This window comes from Ambystoma mexicanum, chromosome 1q (genome assembly GCF_040938575.1).
Source record: "Ambystoma mexicanum isolate Mex_15411 chromosome 1q, UKY_AmexF1_1, whole genome shotgun sequence".
Lineage (NCBI taxonomy): Eukaryota > Metazoa > Chordata > Amphibia > Caudata > Ambystomatidae > Ambystoma > Ambystoma mexicanum.
Genome location: NC_090922.1, coordinates 1248819021 through 1248836719, shown reverse-complemented (window position 1 = coordinate 1248836719; position 17699 = coordinate 1248819021). Strand labels below are relative to the sequence as shown.

Below are 17699 nucleotides of genomic sequence, written 5' to 3'. Positions count from 1 at the left end.
AATGCACAGGTATGATTTTGAACCCATTCCAAATAGTGATATGACAAACTGCATAAAAAGAGCTTAGGGTGTCATGTTTGGAATATAAATGCACTATGTCTACTTTGTTCATAAATAAGAAAAACCTGTTTTCCAATATTCATTGACAATGTTTGTTCATATTAATTTAAAATGCAGCAAAAATGTCCACTGGGTGTTACGAACTGTATAAAACAGATCCTTGTGGTATTGCCTCAAGCTCTTCCTGTCCTTGTTTAAAGGACCAAATGAGGATGCTGTAGTGCTTGGTGAACCACACCCTTCATTTGGCCAGCCATGTTCCCATACAGATTGGCTTGAAATATGCAGACTTCGGACTACACGTCTGACCTCACAGAGAACCAAGAACCCCCTAGAGTCAGACACATAGATGAAGACTTCCCAACTGGAGCTCCCCTAATTCCCTGTATTATGTAACAAATAAAATGGGGAAGATCCCTTGTAGTCATGTCTAGGGCCTGAGTCACTGTCCCTTTCCCTCTGGAAGAACTACGATTCCCCTATTACATAAAACGTAGCTGCTCCTAGGTTGCGGTGGTGTGCCACCTATCTAAAAGCTATGTTATTCCCCTCAAACCTAATGACTAACCTTAACACCTCTTTATTACGTATGTTTTTTAATATTTTTTTAGATTTAGATTAATTTTATGCTTCCTAAGGGCCCCATTTGTGGTGGCATATTCCTAAAAGTTAGTCAAGACACAAAGTAAATTACAGGAGTATTCTACTCCAACTTGACCCTCAAATGGAGTGACGTCCTCACTTGAATGTCGTTATATTAAAACCAGGAGGGTGATGCATTTAAGTAGGGGTTTTGCATATCCTTTATTCTACCGTCAACTGAATATCTATACCATTTAATAATCAAAATAAAATCTCTTATTCTTTAGTAGGTTATCCGAAGTGAGGGACCTCCAGGAGCCAAGGTAAACTTCTTGAAAAATAGAATTTATTTTTATAAAAGAAAGAAGCCCTCCTGCTGCAGATGAGCAGGTTGCTCACAAATATATACAGTAAACACGAAGTGTGTCAGCGGAATCAGAACACAAATTATAAAGGAAACCGGCAAAAAGTCAGGGAGAAGGGCCCCCAAATTCAGAATCACAGATCAAGCCACACAAAAGAAAAATTTGTTAGAAAACATGAATATTTTATTTAAATTTCATTATTTGTTTAAAATATACATATTAAATCTTATTTCGAGCTCATATCTAATAACAGCATTTTGTTAGTAAGAATAAAGTGCATGATCAAACAAAGTGCTTGTGTAAAAACAAGACGGATAATTCAGTCACTAACTTAATGTTAACTACTAGACTGCCATAACCTACTATATGCACTAGGTCATGAAAAAAAGGAAGCAGTTTCGATGGTACGGAGCATCTAAGCTGTTTCACGGATGATGCCCATCTTCTTCAGGACGGCGCACTCCAATCAGAATATTTGCCATTAGAAATTTTAATATATATGATATATATATGGGGCAATATTGCATTCGGCTATGGAAATTATGCAAGTTGAGTCCATAGTTTTGCCTAAAACATCATAAAAAGAGGAGACAAAAAAAGACAAAAAACACAGTCAAACAAACCAATGAATGGTTATAAAACAAACTAAAAAGCTAAATGAACCAACAGAGAATGAGGTAAAAATGATCTGTGAATAACGAACAGGATGCCCGCCTCCCTCTGGAATTGTCCGGAAAAAGACCTCTATACTTGTGGAAGGGAGAAAATAGGTCAAACAATTAAATTATCAAATTACCATTATCTCAACCGTGAGCTGGTCACCTCTTCCCGAATATAAATCCTGGGAAATAAATGTGGACCAACAAGTCAAGTTCTCTTACCAAGTAGAACTGCAAGAAACAAGAACAGGAACATGTTATAATGCAGGAGGGGTGATAAATAACTAGTAAACACTCCAAAAAGCAGGGGTAACACATAGAACGGCAGTCCTTCCCAAAGTGATAGATTTAGAAGGTTTATTCAGGGGATGATGCTCACCTGAGTGAAAATGAACAGAGAAAGGTAGAAGTCATCCTCAATATTATATCGCGGTCAGCGATTAACAATAGTACATCTGAGGAGATGTGTCCTATGAGGGCGGAATAATATCCAGCAAGGTGTAATTGGCACGTGAATAGCTGCAATAATACAAAAAAACAAAAAAAACAAACAATGTAAGCAACTATTTTAAAATTGCATAACAGATAGTACTTGTGATGTATTGTATCTACCCCATGACACGGCTATAATTAATGCCCAGGCCATGCGTGCTGATGGCCAAAAATTGCCAAATTATGTGCCCTTGTGTTTCAAAAAATCAGGCATTGTGGGCACTGCAGCAGCCACAGAAGGTGCAGCATTGGAGAGTATAACATGGGAAGAGAACAACGGTTTCCCAATTGTTTAAGGAGCATGAGGTAGCACTTGTATGCAGGGTGCAGGTTAGTATCGAGAATCTCAGCATGTAGCCAAGGCTGTCCCGACCCATGCCAGCCCGAGCCCCTAAATAGGGCCAGAGGCGGCTACAAGCAAACCCAGGTTGCATATGCCGCTACAGCCGCACATGAGTCTCAGCATATAGCTGAGTGCCTTGCAAGTGCTAAAGAAACGCCCCTATCAGCCCGACTCACCTTTAGTATATTAGCGCATAGTCCTTCACACAAACTCTACAAAAGAACCCGAACGGATCTCCCGCGGCATCTGCGAGGAGGATTTAAATATCCAAAAAGGCGGGTCCTAGCGTCCTACATCATACGTTTTCACAAAAATGTAGACGTGCTAACGCAAAGCAAGCTGTTGCCAGGGGCGGAGAGTCGCCAACTTGTGTTGGGTAAGTAACTCTGTCTAATACCGCGTGTTGTTGAGCTGCTGGCCAGAGTTGTTGAAGTGGGTGTACTAACAACTCAAGACACAAAAGAACCCATCCAGAACTGCAGTGTGTCTGGAAACCAGACAGGCAGCACAGACGAAAATAAAAATAAATTAATGAATGTTAATAGAGACTGCAATAGATGCTAATGCAGACAGCTAGAAAAAGAAAAAAGGAAGAAGTTCGGTCTGAGACTCAACATTTTTTTTTGCGATAGAGGATAGTGGGCCGTGAAACAGAGAATGGGGCCACTAAACACGCTGCAACGGTGTCCAGTCTGCAAAAGATTCAAGGTCTAGGCAGATGCGAAAGGAATTGCAGCCCACTCTTCCTGAGAGTTCAGTCCCACTTTGTGACTTTGGGTGTTGTAGATCCACCAGTTTTCTCGAGTGGACAGTCTATTGGCAGAGGCATGAGGACCAGAGCCTCTTACTTGTTCCACGGCCCACCAGCATAAATCATCACAGCCATGATGATGTTCTAAGAAGTGAAGCACGAGGGGAGATGTAAGGTTACCAGTGCGAATCTTAGACTTGTGTTCGGAAATTCTGAATTTCACAGGTCTGGACGTCTTACCAATGTAGGTCTTATCGCAGGGACTTGTGCATATATTACGTTCTTAGAGTTACATGTTGTATGGTCCCTAAGGTTCCATACCCTGTTGTTAATATTCACAGTAGTGGTAGATGTAGTCGACCCGCAGTGGCAACAATACCCGCATGGAAAGTGACCATGAACTTTATTCATGGCCCACATCTCGCTAATGGTTTTGGGTCCTGTTGAAGGTGAGGACCTATCCGCCTTGGAAAGTGAGCTCTTAAGATTTTTACATTTTTGAAAGCAAACATGGGAGGATCCAAATCTGAATGGTTCAACTGTAAGAGGTGCCAATGCTTGCTAACTGCTTTCTTAATGGCTGAATGATGCATGTTGTAAGTCATCGCACAAACCATTCTTGACTGATTTGAGTTGTCCCGAGTAATCTTAGGTAGAAGAATCTTGCGATGCTGGTGGTGTGCCCTCTTACGGGATTGGCGCAATACATGGTGAGGATATCCTCGATCCACAAGTCTACTTTCAATGATGTCGGCCTGATTGGAAAAGTACTTTTTGTCGGTACAATTACGCCTTGCCCTTAAAAATTGGCCATAGGGAATGATAACTCTTAAGGATTGGGGGTGGAAGCATTCAAAATGAAGGATGGTGTTTCGGTCTGTGGGCTTATGATATAAATCTACTACAATTGCCCCATCCTTAGCTTTCAACAACAGGTCCAAAAAGGGTATTGTCATGTTGTCGACATTCATGGTGAAACGAAGATGATCGTTCAATGAATTCATCCATGTAAGGAAGGTTTCATGACTACCCAGAGTTTTGTCCCAGATTATTATAATGTCATCTATGTATCTTTGGTAGAAGATGATGGATTGAAGGTAAGGATTGGATTCATCAAAGATGGAAACTTTCTCAAATGCCCACATTTATAAAGTGGCATAATTCAGAGCAAATAAGGCTCCCATGGCGGTACCCTTGATTTGTAAAAAGAAGTCCTCCTTGAACCGAAAATAGTTCTTAGTAAGTGCGATTTCTACGAGGTCAATGAAGAATTCGCTAGGGACCTGCTGTGGGTCGCTTCTCATGTCCAAATAAAATTTAATAATGGGGAGAGATTCTAACTGTGGAATGTTGGAATATAACGACTCCACGTCTGGAGTAATGAATAGGTTTGTGGCAATATTGAAATGTAAACCCTCTAAATGTACAATGGCATCCGTTGTGTCTGCCAAATAGGTGGGAGTATCGGCAGCAAGAGGTTTGAGAAATAAATCGAGATACTTGCCCAGTGGCTCTTATATGGAGCCACATAAAGACACTATCGGTCTTCCTGGTGGGTTCAGTCTATCCTTGTGAATTTTAGGGAGGATGTCAAAGAGCGGAGCTCTAGTGCCTTTAATGGTAAGGAATTGAAATTCCTTGGGGCTCAAAATGTTGATGTCACATGCCCATGTGGCCAGGGCAAGGATCTCATTGTGTATACTATCTGTCGGGTCCCCTCTGAGTTCAGATAGAAAGAAGTATTATTTAATTGTCTCATCACCTCGGAGTCATAGTATGTGGAGTCACAGACAACCACCCCTCCCCTTTTATCGGCCTACTTGATAACAATAGAAAAATCTTCTTTGAGTCTTTTTAGACATTCCCATTCCCTCTTGGAGAAGTTATATGACCTGTTGCGTTTGGCATCAACTGGAGTAGAAAAGATAGAATGGAAGTCCCGAAGTACTGATAGCTCAAACATGACAGTTTCAGGGGAGACCATTTGCGAGTCGGTGTAAATGTGGACTTCAAATGGAATGGAGTATTATGCTCTTCTAGCACATCAGAATTACTGGCACCAAAGTAGTCTTTTAGGCGGACCTTCTGGAAAAAGGTCCAGAGTTCTATTTCTAGGTCCATCTGACTGGGATTTTTCATAGGGATGGATGAAAAGCCCTTTTCTAAAATAGCAGTTTCCTGTGTAGAGAGTGTGCGTTTGAAAATGTTATAGACGGCTGAAGGGTTATTGGGAGTGGTCACCGCCGATACGCCTTCCTCCTGGTCTGGAATACGTTTTCTATGGGCGGAGGCCCTAGATCGGTTGGAGGAAAAGGGAGATTAGGTGGAGGGAATGCAGAGTACGGACCCTGAGGGACATACATGGGCATCTGAGGATATTGTTGAAATTGCCAATTTTGGCGTCCTCTTCGCCCTCTGTATTGGCCTCTATTCCACGGGCGGCCTCTCAGACATTGTGAATTTTGATTGGGAAAGGAGCCACTACCATCTGAAGAGCTATCAGAAAAAGTGTCCCTTTTTCTGTAGTCCTGTTGGCCTGAGTTAACCAGAGGTGGATCATGCCATTGCCCAGGCCCAGCGTAGTCTGGACTTAAATATGGATAAGCATTTTCTTTTGAGAAGTTGGAAATGTCCTTTTTGAGCTTTTCCATTTTTTGGGTGGAGGTGAGCTTTATAAATTCCTTTGTATGTCTATCAATAAGGTCCAATTTTTCTTTTATGTTCAAGATAGTGGTGTCAAGTGCAAAGCCTGCTTCCGCCTCGTCTATTTCATTGCCTACTGCAATACTTTTTTTGAGGGTGGTGTTAATAGTCAATAACATCCAATCCCTTCTACATTTGGTGCCTATGCCTGAAAAAGCAGTTTTGTACTCTAAGTCATCAATGAAGAGACATGGTTCATTTCTTACCAATAGTCCCTGCGGGATGATGTTTTTCTTTAAATATTCGGTAAGCAAATGTCCATGCATTTCCGTTGTAAACTTTTATTTTCCTGAGTTTAAGGATGCTCTCACTAGTGATACCTCCGCCTGACTCTTCGCCCGCTACCTGGATCAGGGAATCAAAAAAGGAAGGTACCCGAATTGCCACGGCTAATTGTTCTTCGCTAAACGAAAAGATATCTGAGGTGGCCATCTTGTAAGGCTAAAGGAAAATCAAAAGCCAAGAGCAAAGAATTATGTACACAATATCACAGAAAGAAAGAGAACAGAATGAAAGAGGAAAATGCATACAAATAAATGTGCTGAAAAAATATGGGAAGGGCTGCCATCAATGGTCTCCCTGCTAAATAATCATTGGACCCGTAACAAGAAAAACGAATAAAACCCATGCAGTAAAGGAACTGCACTGGAAAAATCAAAACGGGAGATGGGTAGACCTCTAGTTCGCTGACAGAAAGGAGGTAACAAATATAGTAAACACAAAGTGTGTCAGCGGAATCAGAACACAAATTATAAAGCAAACCAGCAAAACGTCAGCTAGAACGGCCCCCAAATTTGGAATCACAGATCAAGCCACACAAAAGAGAAATTTGTTAGAAAAATGAATATTTTATTTAAATTTCATTATTTGTTTAAAATATACATATTAAATCTTATTTCGAGCTCATATCTAATAACAGCATTTTGTTAGTGAGAATAAAGTGCATAATCAAACAAAGTGCTTGTGTAAAAACAAGACTGATTATTCAGTCAATGCTAACTTAATGCTAACTACTAGACTGTCATAACCTACTATATGCACTAGGTCTGACATGAAAAAAAGGAAGTAGTTTCGATGGTACGGAGCATCTAAGCTGTTTCATGGATGATGCCCATCTTCTTCAGGACGGCGCACTCCAATCAGAATATTTGCCATTAGAAATTTTAATATATATGATATATATATGGGGCAATATTGCATTCGGCTATGGAAATTATGCAAGTTGAGTCCATAGTGTTGCCTAAAACATCATAAAAAGAGGATACAAAAAAAGACAAAAAACACAGTCAAACAAACCCATTAATGGTTATAAAACAAGCTAAAAAACTAAATGAACCAACAGAGAATGAGGTAAAAATGATCTGTGAATAATGAACAGGATGCCTGCCTCCCTCTGGAATTGTCCGGAAAAAGACCTCTATACTTGTGGAAGTGAGAAAATAGGTTAAACAATTAAATTATCAAATTACCATTATCTCAACCTTGAGCTGGTCGCCTCTTCACGAATATAAATCCTGGGAAATAAATGTGGACCAACAAGGCAAGTTCTCTTACCAAGTAGAACTGCAAGAAACAAGAACAGGAATATGTTATAATGCAGGAGGGGTGATAAATAACTAGTAACCACTCCAAAAAGCAGGGGTAACCCATAGAATGGCAGTCCTTCCCAAAGTGACAGATTTAGAATGTTTATTCAGGGGATGATGCTCACCTGAGTGAAAATGAATAGAGAAAGGTAGAAGTCAGCCTCAATATTATATCGCGGTCAGGGGTTAACAATAGTACATCTGGAGAGATGTGTCCTACGAGGGCGGAATAATATCCAGCAAGGTGTAATTGGCACGCGAATAGCTGCAATGATACAACAAAACAAGAAAACAAACATTGTAAGCAACTATTTTAAAATTGCATAACAGATAGTACTTGTGATGTATTGTATCTACCCCATGACACAGTTATAATTAATGCCCAGGCCTGCGTGCTGATGGCCAAAAATTGCCAAATTATGTGCCCTTGTGTTTCAAAAAATCAGGCAGTGTGGGCACTGCAGCCGCCACAGACGCTGCGGCATTGGAGAGCATAACATGGGAAGACAACAACGGTTTCCCAATTGTTTAAGGAGCATGAGGTAGCACTTGTACGCAGGGTGCAGGGTAGTATCGAGAATCTCAGCATGTAGCCAAGGCTGTTATGACCCATGCCAGCCCGAGCCCCTAAATAGGGGCAGAGACGGCTACAAGCAAACCCAGGTTGCAAATGCGCTACATCCCCACATGAGTCTTAGCATATAGCTGAGTGCCTTGCAAGCGCTAAAGAAACGCCCCTATCAGCCCGACTCGCCTTTAGTATATTAGTGCATAGTCCTTCACACAAACTCTACAACGGAACCCGAATGGATCTCCCGCGGCATCTGCGAGGAGGATTTAAATATCTGAAAAGGCGGGTCCTAGCATCCTACATCATACGTTTTCACAAAAATGTAGACGTGCTAACGCAAAGCAAGCCATTGCCGGGGGCGGAGAGTCGCCAACTTGTGTTGGGTAAGTAACTCTGTCTAATACCGCATGTTGTTGAGCTGCTGGCCAGAGTTGTTGAAGTGGGTGTACTAACAATTCAAGATGCAAAAGAAAAACTAAAAATTGTGAAAATAAAACCAACATGTGAATGAAATGTAATCACGCACTATTGAATGAATAAAAGCGCCCGGACCTGCAGTCCTGCAGTGTGTCTGTAAATACTAACAGCTCAGAGGGTAAAAAGGAAAAAACGAATATTAATGAAAATAAAAAGACAATGTGAATGAAATGTAATCACAAACTACTAGATGGGTGAACCCATCCAGAACTACAGTGTGTCTGGAAACCAGACAGGCAGCACAGATGGGAAAAAAAAAATAATGAATGATAATGGTGACTGCAATAGATTCTAATGCAGACAGCTAGAAAAAGAATAAAGGAAGAAGTTTGGTCTGACACTTAAACGTTTTTTTGCGATAGAGTTTAGCGGGCCCTGAAACAGAGAATGGGGCCACAAAACACGCTGCAGTGGTGTCCAGGCTGCAAAAGATTCAAGGTCTAGGCGGATGCAAAAGGAATTTCAGCTCAATCTTCCTGAGAGTTCAGGCCCACTGTGTGACTTTGGGTGTTGTAGATCCACCAGTTTTCTCGAGCGGACAGTCTATTGGCATTGGCATGAGGATCAGAGCCTCTTACTTGTTCCACGGCCCACCAGCGTAAATCATCACAGCCATGATGATGGTCTAAGAAGTGAAGCACAAGGGGAGATGTAAGGTTACCAGTGCGAATCCTAGACGTGTGTTCGAAAATTCTGAGTTTCACAGGTCTGGACGTCTTACCAATGTAGGTCTTATCGCAGGGACATGTAACCACATATATTAAATTCTTAGAGTTACATGTTGTATGGTTCCTAAGGTTCCATACCCTGTTGTTAATATTCACAGTAGTGGTAGCTGTAGTTGACCCACAGAGGCAACAAGACCCACATGGAAAATTACCATGAACTTTATTCATACCCCACATCTCACTAATGGTTTTGGGTCCTGTTGAAGGTGAGGACCTATCGGCATTGGAAAGCGAGCTCTTAAGATTTTTACCTTTTTTGAAAGCAAACATGGGAGGATCCAAATGTGAATGGTTCAACTGTAAGAGGTGCCAATGCTTGCTAATAGCTTTCTTAATGGCCGAATGATGTGTGTTGTAAGTCATCACCCAAACCATTCTTGACTGATTTGAGTTGTCCCGAGTATTCTTAGATAGAAGAATCTCGCGATGCTGGTGGCGTGCCCTCTTACGGGATTGGCGCAATACGTGGTGAGGATATCCTCAATCCACAAGTCTACTTTCAATGATGTCGGCCTGATTGGAAAAGTCTTTTTTGTCGGTACAATTACGCCTTGCCCTTAAATATTGGCCATAGGGAATGCTAACTCTTAAGGATTGGGGGTGGAAGCATTCAAAATGAAGGATGGTGTTTCTGTCTGTGGGTTTACGATATAAATCTACTACAATTGCCCCATCCTTAGCTTTCAACAACAGGTCCACAAAGGGTATTGTCATGTTGTCGACAGTCATGGTGAAATGAAGATGATCGTTCAATGAATTCATCCATGTAAGGAAGGTTTCATGATTACCCAGAGTTTTGTCCCAGATTATTATAATGTCATCTATGTATCTTCGGTAGAAGATGATGGCTTGAAGGTAAGGATTGGATTAATCAAGGATGGAAACTTTCTCAAATGCCCACATAAATAAAGTGGCATAATTCGGAGCAGATGAGGCTCCCATGGCGGTACCCTTGATTTGTAAAAAGAAGTCCTCCTTGAACCGAAAATAGTTCTTAGTAAGTGCAATTTCTAAGAGGTCAATGAGGAATTCACTCGGGACCTGCTGTGGGTCGCTTCTCATGTCCAAAAAAAATTATATATATACAGCTCAATGGAACCTTATGAGAATTCCATATTTCCAAGGAGATTGCAAAACATGTTTGTTGTGTTTTGCTTCAGACATGGCAACAACAGTAGCATGCAATTTCAAACATGGCATGAGGACACAACATGTTCATGCACACAGTCGATATCAGAACCATAACATGTTTATCAGTGTCACCAAGATGTTTGTGCCCGTATATGGAAATAGCATCATAACAAGTTTATTTGCAGTAGTTATAAATCCCAGCATAAGTATTAGATAATGGTTATCAATGACCATATAAGGTGAAGGTCTCTTTCGCCTCAATATTATGATAATCCATTATCGCTTACAAATAAATAATTATCAATAAAATATGGGAGGAAGATATGACAGTATCTCAAACAAATAAAGAATATCACACATAGTAAGTAGATCGACCGGTTTCTGCAACATACTTAATTATATGGTATTATTCGGGAGCATCAATATGTATTTGAATCAGTCTTTACAGGGTAAATGGCAGGTACTTCTGTGCTGCATCTGTCTTTATTTCATATATTTATACAAAAGGAATAGACAACATAAGCCATAAGTGTTTATGTGGAAACTGAGCAGCAAGAACTTAATGTATATGCTATGAATGACTCATTAAGAGGACAAAGCAAGATGATAAAAATTTTAGCTTTGCATTGCGTAAATTGGTTGCCTCACCTTAAATGTAGATTACTTTGATGCATCAGTCTTCATCTATATTAGAGAAGGAAAAATGAAAAAGAGATTTTAGAGAAAACCTTATTTGTGACCTGGTAACGTTATTTAAGCAACATCATCGATTTACAACGTGTGTATGGGGTGTTAAAATCCAGTCCCCCGGAATGCCAAACTTTGCATGATGTTTCGATTCACGGGGCAGCCGCCATCTTAGGCATTGTTTATTTTGCATATATTGGTGCATAAACACGTGACGGCATCATAGCAAGTTTAAGTTGCGTGACGTAATGACGTCATGACACCGGTGGCAACATGACATCTTTATTGTTTGTGGGAGCTCCTGCTGAATGACAAGGAACAGCTATTATAGCATGCTCTTAGTATGGGACTTCATAAATAACTCTGGACACAACTTCAACGAACAATACAGACGCCATGCTGCTGCGGGCAAAATGATGGCATTACGTCACGCCAGTTACATGTGATGGGATGACATCATGCATTTACCTGTGCAAGACCAGAGTCAAATTCACAGACCGGTTTCAGCAACACTCAGCATGTTTTCATGGTTCCATGTCTTAAAATCATGGCAAAAATGGCCATGGACACAAAATATTGTGGCAAAAAGGCTCGGGATTTGGAGCTGCAATCCATGTGAAGGATGCGGGGGACACCCCTGCAATCCCCAGATCAATTATACCATTTAAGGGGAGCAGGGGACACCCCCGCAAACCCTTTTGCTTTTAAACAATGTAATGGGGTACACCTTTAACGGGTCCAACCACAGCATTTTTGCCGCGTCTTTTTGTGCATGCGACATGTCTGCAGCAATGTTATCACTGCATACCATTTTCATCAATGTGAAACTCGCTACAAGGAGAGCCTACATTCATTTTTGTGGTGCAGATCCTGCCAATCATATGCCAGATCCTGTTTATATGCTACTTTAATCTGTAAGTGGTTTCAACCCAGCACTCCACCTAAGTCAATGCCTAGCGTGTGATGCACAGTTGGAACCCTTAATTATATATTTTTATGTCCAAAGTTCTTTTATTTCTGAATGGTGTACCCTTATATCATGCCCCTCTCTTTGGATCCCCCCCGGTCTCACTGAACCAAGGAGTAGGTTGTTTTGCAAAGTTAAAAGATTTATTTTATGAATTTGAACAATATATATATCACACTTTTATTAATTTGAACAATATCTAGATATCACACTATTAATATCTATACAATGATCACCAATGGGTGATATTACAATCAACAATCTCTTTAATCAGTAGGAGTATGGATGAGAAGAATAATGGAGCATAGAATAAAACTTTGTGTGGGTTCGATGAAATGCAATGATAGGAAATTAATGCAGCACAGAAATAATACTTTTGTGTGTTCAATCAAGTGCAATGTAATCACTCTTTCCCCCTGATACTACTCAATTCCCCCTAATATGCAATATAGAGATGGGAGGAGAGAAAACAGGTTTCAGGAATAAACACTCTACAAATGCAGTTTCAATCCCAATTCCCCCAGCAAGCTTAGAGAAAAACAGGAATGATTTCAAAACAGGTCAATTGCTTTTGAATGTGATTTTAAATGAATGGGAAAAATGCTAAAAATGGATCTAATTCTCTAAGTGGGATTACAAACTAGTGGGAGCTACTTTGGATAGCTTCAGGTTAACACTAGCAATGAGGATGGAATGACTGGCAGATAGGAAACTGAATTCAGAGGTTGAGTGCAAGAAATAGCTATTTTACGTGTGATGAAATTGAGCCAAATGCAGATTTGCGGCAAACTTTTCAGTGCGCGAGAAACGCGATTACAAAAAAACTATAAGGAGTTGGAATGCCTGGTTGGCCCCCCCTTCCCCATTGTGCCTCCTCCCTGGGAAACGGTGGGTTGTGGGGGTTCTGCCGCCGTCATTGCTCTGGAGCACCAGGTCCAGAGTTTGAGGCATTCTGCACCGGCATGCTCATCTGAGGGTTCTGTTGAGCCCTCAGCATGCGACCCAGATCCTGTGCCATGTTTTGGACCTGGCGCTCTAGCTGTGACACCCGCTCAGGCTGATACTGGGTTCTGTTGTCTCCCCTGGGCTGATCCCGGGAAGGGTAGCTATCCCTTCTCTGAAAATACCCCGGGTTTGGAAAATGTTGGTACCCCTCCACCCTTGGCCTCCCCTCTCCTGGATTATGTTGTCTGGGCTCAGGAAAGTGGGGAAAAAAGGATGTATTGTTCTTCGGTTGAAAGTTTTGTGGGTGCCTGGGGAAGAAGTTCTCTCCAGGATTTGGTGAATTTCTCCCCTCCTGGGGGAAGTGAGGAGGGAAGTTCCCTGGGTTGGCTGCTTGGTTGGAGCCCCCCGTCCTTGGGCTGGAGGAGTCCACACATAGCCCAGGATGGGTCTGTTTCCCTTGTAGCGGGGACTTATGTTGTCAGGGGAGTGAGGGATCCCATTTGTGGGACTACCTCCTTGGCTCCCTGTCTGTGAGTGGCCTGAGGGCCTTCTGGGTTTGGGATTGCTCTGATTTTGTGCAGGCGGGTTTTTAGGCCCCCCTCATCTCCAAATCTAAAATGGGGGCAACCTTCACATCTGCCACCTTAGCAGTAGCAGGGGTGTTGGTTGTTTTGGGGCTTTTAGCATTATTCTTGTTTTCTATGGGCTTTTGCACCTCATAAATTCGGGTGGCCTGTTCAATGACCCAGTCTAGTGATCTTTTCTCATGAAAATCTCTCACTAGCTGGGTCATGATGTACTTTGGTAGAGTGTGGAAAAAAGTATTGACAAATTCTTTGCAGTCCGTGCGCACCCTTCTGGTGGTCTGCGCAAAGGCACGCTTTAATTCCTGCACAAATTCTTGTGGGGCCTGATCCTCCCCACATTGCAAGTTGTAGGCTGCCTTGCAAGCCTCCTAAAGATTTCTGTGTACAGAAAAATGCTTCAAGATAGCTGCCCTATAGGTGGACCATCTAGAATGATTTTGGTCCTCCAGCCCCGCAAAGAAGCTGGAGTATTCTGGTGAGAAGGTCCATTTCACATATTGAATACAGCTTTGGTTGTCCTTCAAATGGAAAGTTTCCATCATCTGCTCAAAGAGCTCTAAGTACTCCCAAACAGAATACTTAGCGTTCTTATGATAGGGCGTGATGACGCTCCTTATCGCCTTGATTTGCTTTAAGGGGTCCTTAAGCAAGGCCCTTTTTGCCTTATTGGCCTTCTTGGTTCGGCTAACCCTGGTCCACTCCTCCTCTGACTCAGAGGCACTGCTTCCAAGAGGTGCCTGTCTGGTCTTCTAGGTTTTCCCGGATGATTCTGCAAGCCTGAGAAGGGCTGGCAGAATGTGGGGAGCTAGTCTCCTGTGTCCTAGGGCGCTCAGAGGAGTCTTCTGATTCCTCCTTGCTCCCAGGATTTGATGGGTACCCCCCCACTGTCCTAGCTGGGCAGAGGTTTTCAGGATGCCCTTAGTGGGCCTATTCTCCTGGCGTTCCCCACTAAATTTCACAGTACTTGGGTGCCCATATCCAGATGTCCGCCCATCCATTCCTGGGAAGTGCTGGTCTATGAGCCCCATATTTCTGATTGGATTGAAATCTGCCATCCCCGTGGCCCTTGGCTCATGTGCGCCAGTGGACATGGGGGTGGCAGAGTCCAGGGACTGGGAGAGATGAAGGCCTCTGGTACTAGGGTTCCTGAGGTTATGCTCAGGTGTTTCCCTTTCCCAGCGAACCTCATCTCTATCAGCCCCTGCTCCCTGTTGCCATGCAAGAACCTGAGCTTTCTGTTCCTCAATCAAGGCCTTACCAGTCTCTATCAATCTCTCTTGCATGGCTACCTGTCTTTGGAGCCTGTCACTGTTCTCACAGAGAGCCTCATTTTCTCTTTGTGCTTCCTGGGTTGTTTTTGAGTACTGGGCCAGTCTTTGCTATAGGAGGGTTACCTCCTGAGTCCTGTCCATACTGGCCTGGTCCTTCCTTGCTAGAGCCTCTTCCACCCTCCTGGTGTGCTCTAACAATTTTTGATGGTCGTTTTGGAGCTCACCCAGTCCCTGGAGGGCCAGGTGATTTTCTTCCAGTTTCTCTTTTAAATGACAGACTTCCTGGCCTAAGGTATCCCTGTCCTGAGCAAGAGCCTGCCTCTGTGCCACCAGGTCGTCCCTCTGTCTTTGAAGCGCACCAGCTTTCTGGTGCTCTTCATCAAATTCTGCCTGGGTATCCAGGTCTTTCAAGATCAATTTATTGCTCTCCTCTTTCTCTCTGTCTAGGTGGCTTTGCAGGGTGACTACCTGCTCTGCGCATGCCCTGTTGAAATATATTTGTTGCTCCAGTTTTTTCTGGCTCTGCAGTAGACAGTCCAAACTTTCTTGTTACTCCTTCTGCAAGGCCAGAATTCTGGTATCCTGTTCTGCCTTTTCCTGCTGCAGGATACCCATGTCCTCTTTTATTTTGATTATATACTGCCTACTTTCATTTTCTGACTCCTGGCTCCTCTGCCGCCTCTGCTCAGCAGAGTCCAGATCGGTTTGGGCCTTTCCTAATGCCTGCAGTTGCTTACATGTCAGATCTTGGCCTTCAGCATATTTATTCTGTATGGCTCCAATATATAGGTATAGATATGCTGCTATTTTGGCAATCCTGTTTTGCTCCTCCTTTGCCTTAGGGGCCATATATAGTTCACTCAGGGCCATATGTAATGGACCCTGATCCTGCCATTTATCTAATCCTGTTGCAGTGATCTGTTCTGTGATTGCCTGCAACCACACATTCTGATCCTGCTCTGTCCATTCACCTGAAGTGGGAGAATGGAAGACCAGGCTCCCGTCCTTCACCTCTCGCGCTTGGCCTAAAGGGTCACGACCCAGACACCCGCCACGAGAAGAGTTTGCCCATCTACCAGACGACCAAATACCCTGGTACAGGAACATACGGATGTGTCCATCTGCCTGCCCAGCAGCCCGCACTGGCCATGCCGACACCTGCGGCACGGACCAACTAGACTAAAACCTACACATCGTTAGAGATGCCATGACGACCTAGCCAACCGTCAGCACACCTGTGCAAACATACACACTGGACACTCCCGCACCAATCTACACGAAGAATATACTCAGTGCTATGACGTAGGCGACAGACATACTCACGGACGTGCATCTTTATTATTTTCCACATAGGCTTTCAAAATGCAGAAACGCAAGACGCGTCATGAACTCATCTAAAAAAGCTTGCTCACGCTTCTCCTAAAACCAGTTGCCACAATGAGAAATATAATGAAGACACGATACTGGTCATAAGACTATATGGTACTGTAACCTAAAGCGCCTGTGCACCAAGCGGCTCCACTTATACACCAGGCCTAAGTAGGCCGCAAGCAAGAGCTTCCATGGACGTTAAAAGAACAAGAGTCAGATTGCTGATCCTGCAGAATGAGCCCGGCGAAGCAACCAGCCAAGGTCGCAATGTTGCAAACCCACATTCCGAGAGCAACCCATCAAGGGCACGATGTTACAACCTCGCACCCTGCACACCAATGTTAAAGTCACACCTGCAAATTAAACCAGGCACACAGTGGAAAAACAATATTAATTGTGCAGAATTATGCCTCAAACACGGTCCCACCTTACGTGACCAAGCCGAACCTGACAGGATGCCAAGCCCAGGAGGAAGAAAGCGTCTGGATCTTTCGTTACAAGACATAAGCAGATACAATTAAAAGGCTCAATGGACATCTGCGACAGTGGGAGTAGTCGGCCTTCCAGCTATGAATAAGTCCTCACATTGTCTGCACGTACCCATAGTGAAACATTGTTGCAAATGACAGGTACACCGAGAGCTGGGAACAGCGATGGTCCCAGGCTGGGAAGCTCGCGGGCGCACCAATCAGAACATGGGGCTCCTATCACTGACGCCATTAACTTTAACCAATCATCAGGGGTCTTCATGTAACAATTCTCATGTATCTAATTGTAGGGACAACCCAGATATATCACCTGACTAACCCTCGACCACTAACATTGTTCTCTATACGTTTGCTATACTAACCCTACTACTCGAGCAACCAATTAAGAGTGGCGATAGGTTTTTTGCTAACTTTCCAATGTGAAGCAAGTAGCGCGTCATACTAAGGTAAAAAGGGCCTGCGAGCCCTACGATTGTGTGTGTGTCAGGACGGACGCGTACGCTCCTTGACCCATCCCTGCCGTTTTTGTCTAATAAACAGCAGAGTCACCTTGCTTCTTGCGTGTGTCTCATACTCTATCTCATCTGGGATATACGGGAGGAGTTGGGGCCTCCCTGCCCGGAGGTCTGCGGACGGCCCGGCCGACCCCGGCAGAATTTCCCCCCGACAAGTTGGAGGCACTGCTGAGATCTGTTTAAGATCCGCCTTTTTTATTTTACTTTTTCCAGGCACTCCCGCTGCGAGGAGGCCCGGCGGCGCGGCCCCCTCTGCTGTTGCCCCCTTCTGAGGACTACAGGACCATCGCGGAGCTGCGAGAAGACCGGACAGCGCAATCCGGATATAGGCCCTCGGGAGCCGGTTGAGAAGTATCCCGCCCGCGGTTGGCGAGTGTCCAGACGTGGTCCAGACGAGGGGAGGTGACGAGCCGCTTGGAG

General features: G+C 43.4%; 1 long non-coding RNA gene across 3 annotated transcripts in view; it reads right to left on the bottom strand.

The window, feature by feature from the left end:
• Window positions 1-1241: 1241 nt before the first annotated feature.
• Window positions 1242-17699, bottom strand: part of LOC138545281 (uncharacterized) — a 60080-nt gene continuing 43622 nt past the window's right edge. For all 3 annotated transcript variants that reach the window (XR_011290802.1, XR_011290800.1, XR_011290799.1), the window contains exons 2-7: window positions 11097-11132; window positions 7667-7806; window positions 7425-7518; window positions 2046-2185; window positions 1804-1897; window positions 1242-1574 (exon numbers count right to left, since the gene is read on the bottom strand). This is a non-coding gene — a long non-coding RNA (uncharacterized lncRNA). The remainder of the gene's footprint in view (window positions 1575-1803; window positions 1898-2045; window positions 2186-7424; window positions 7519-7666; window positions 7807-11096; window positions 11133-17699) is intronic.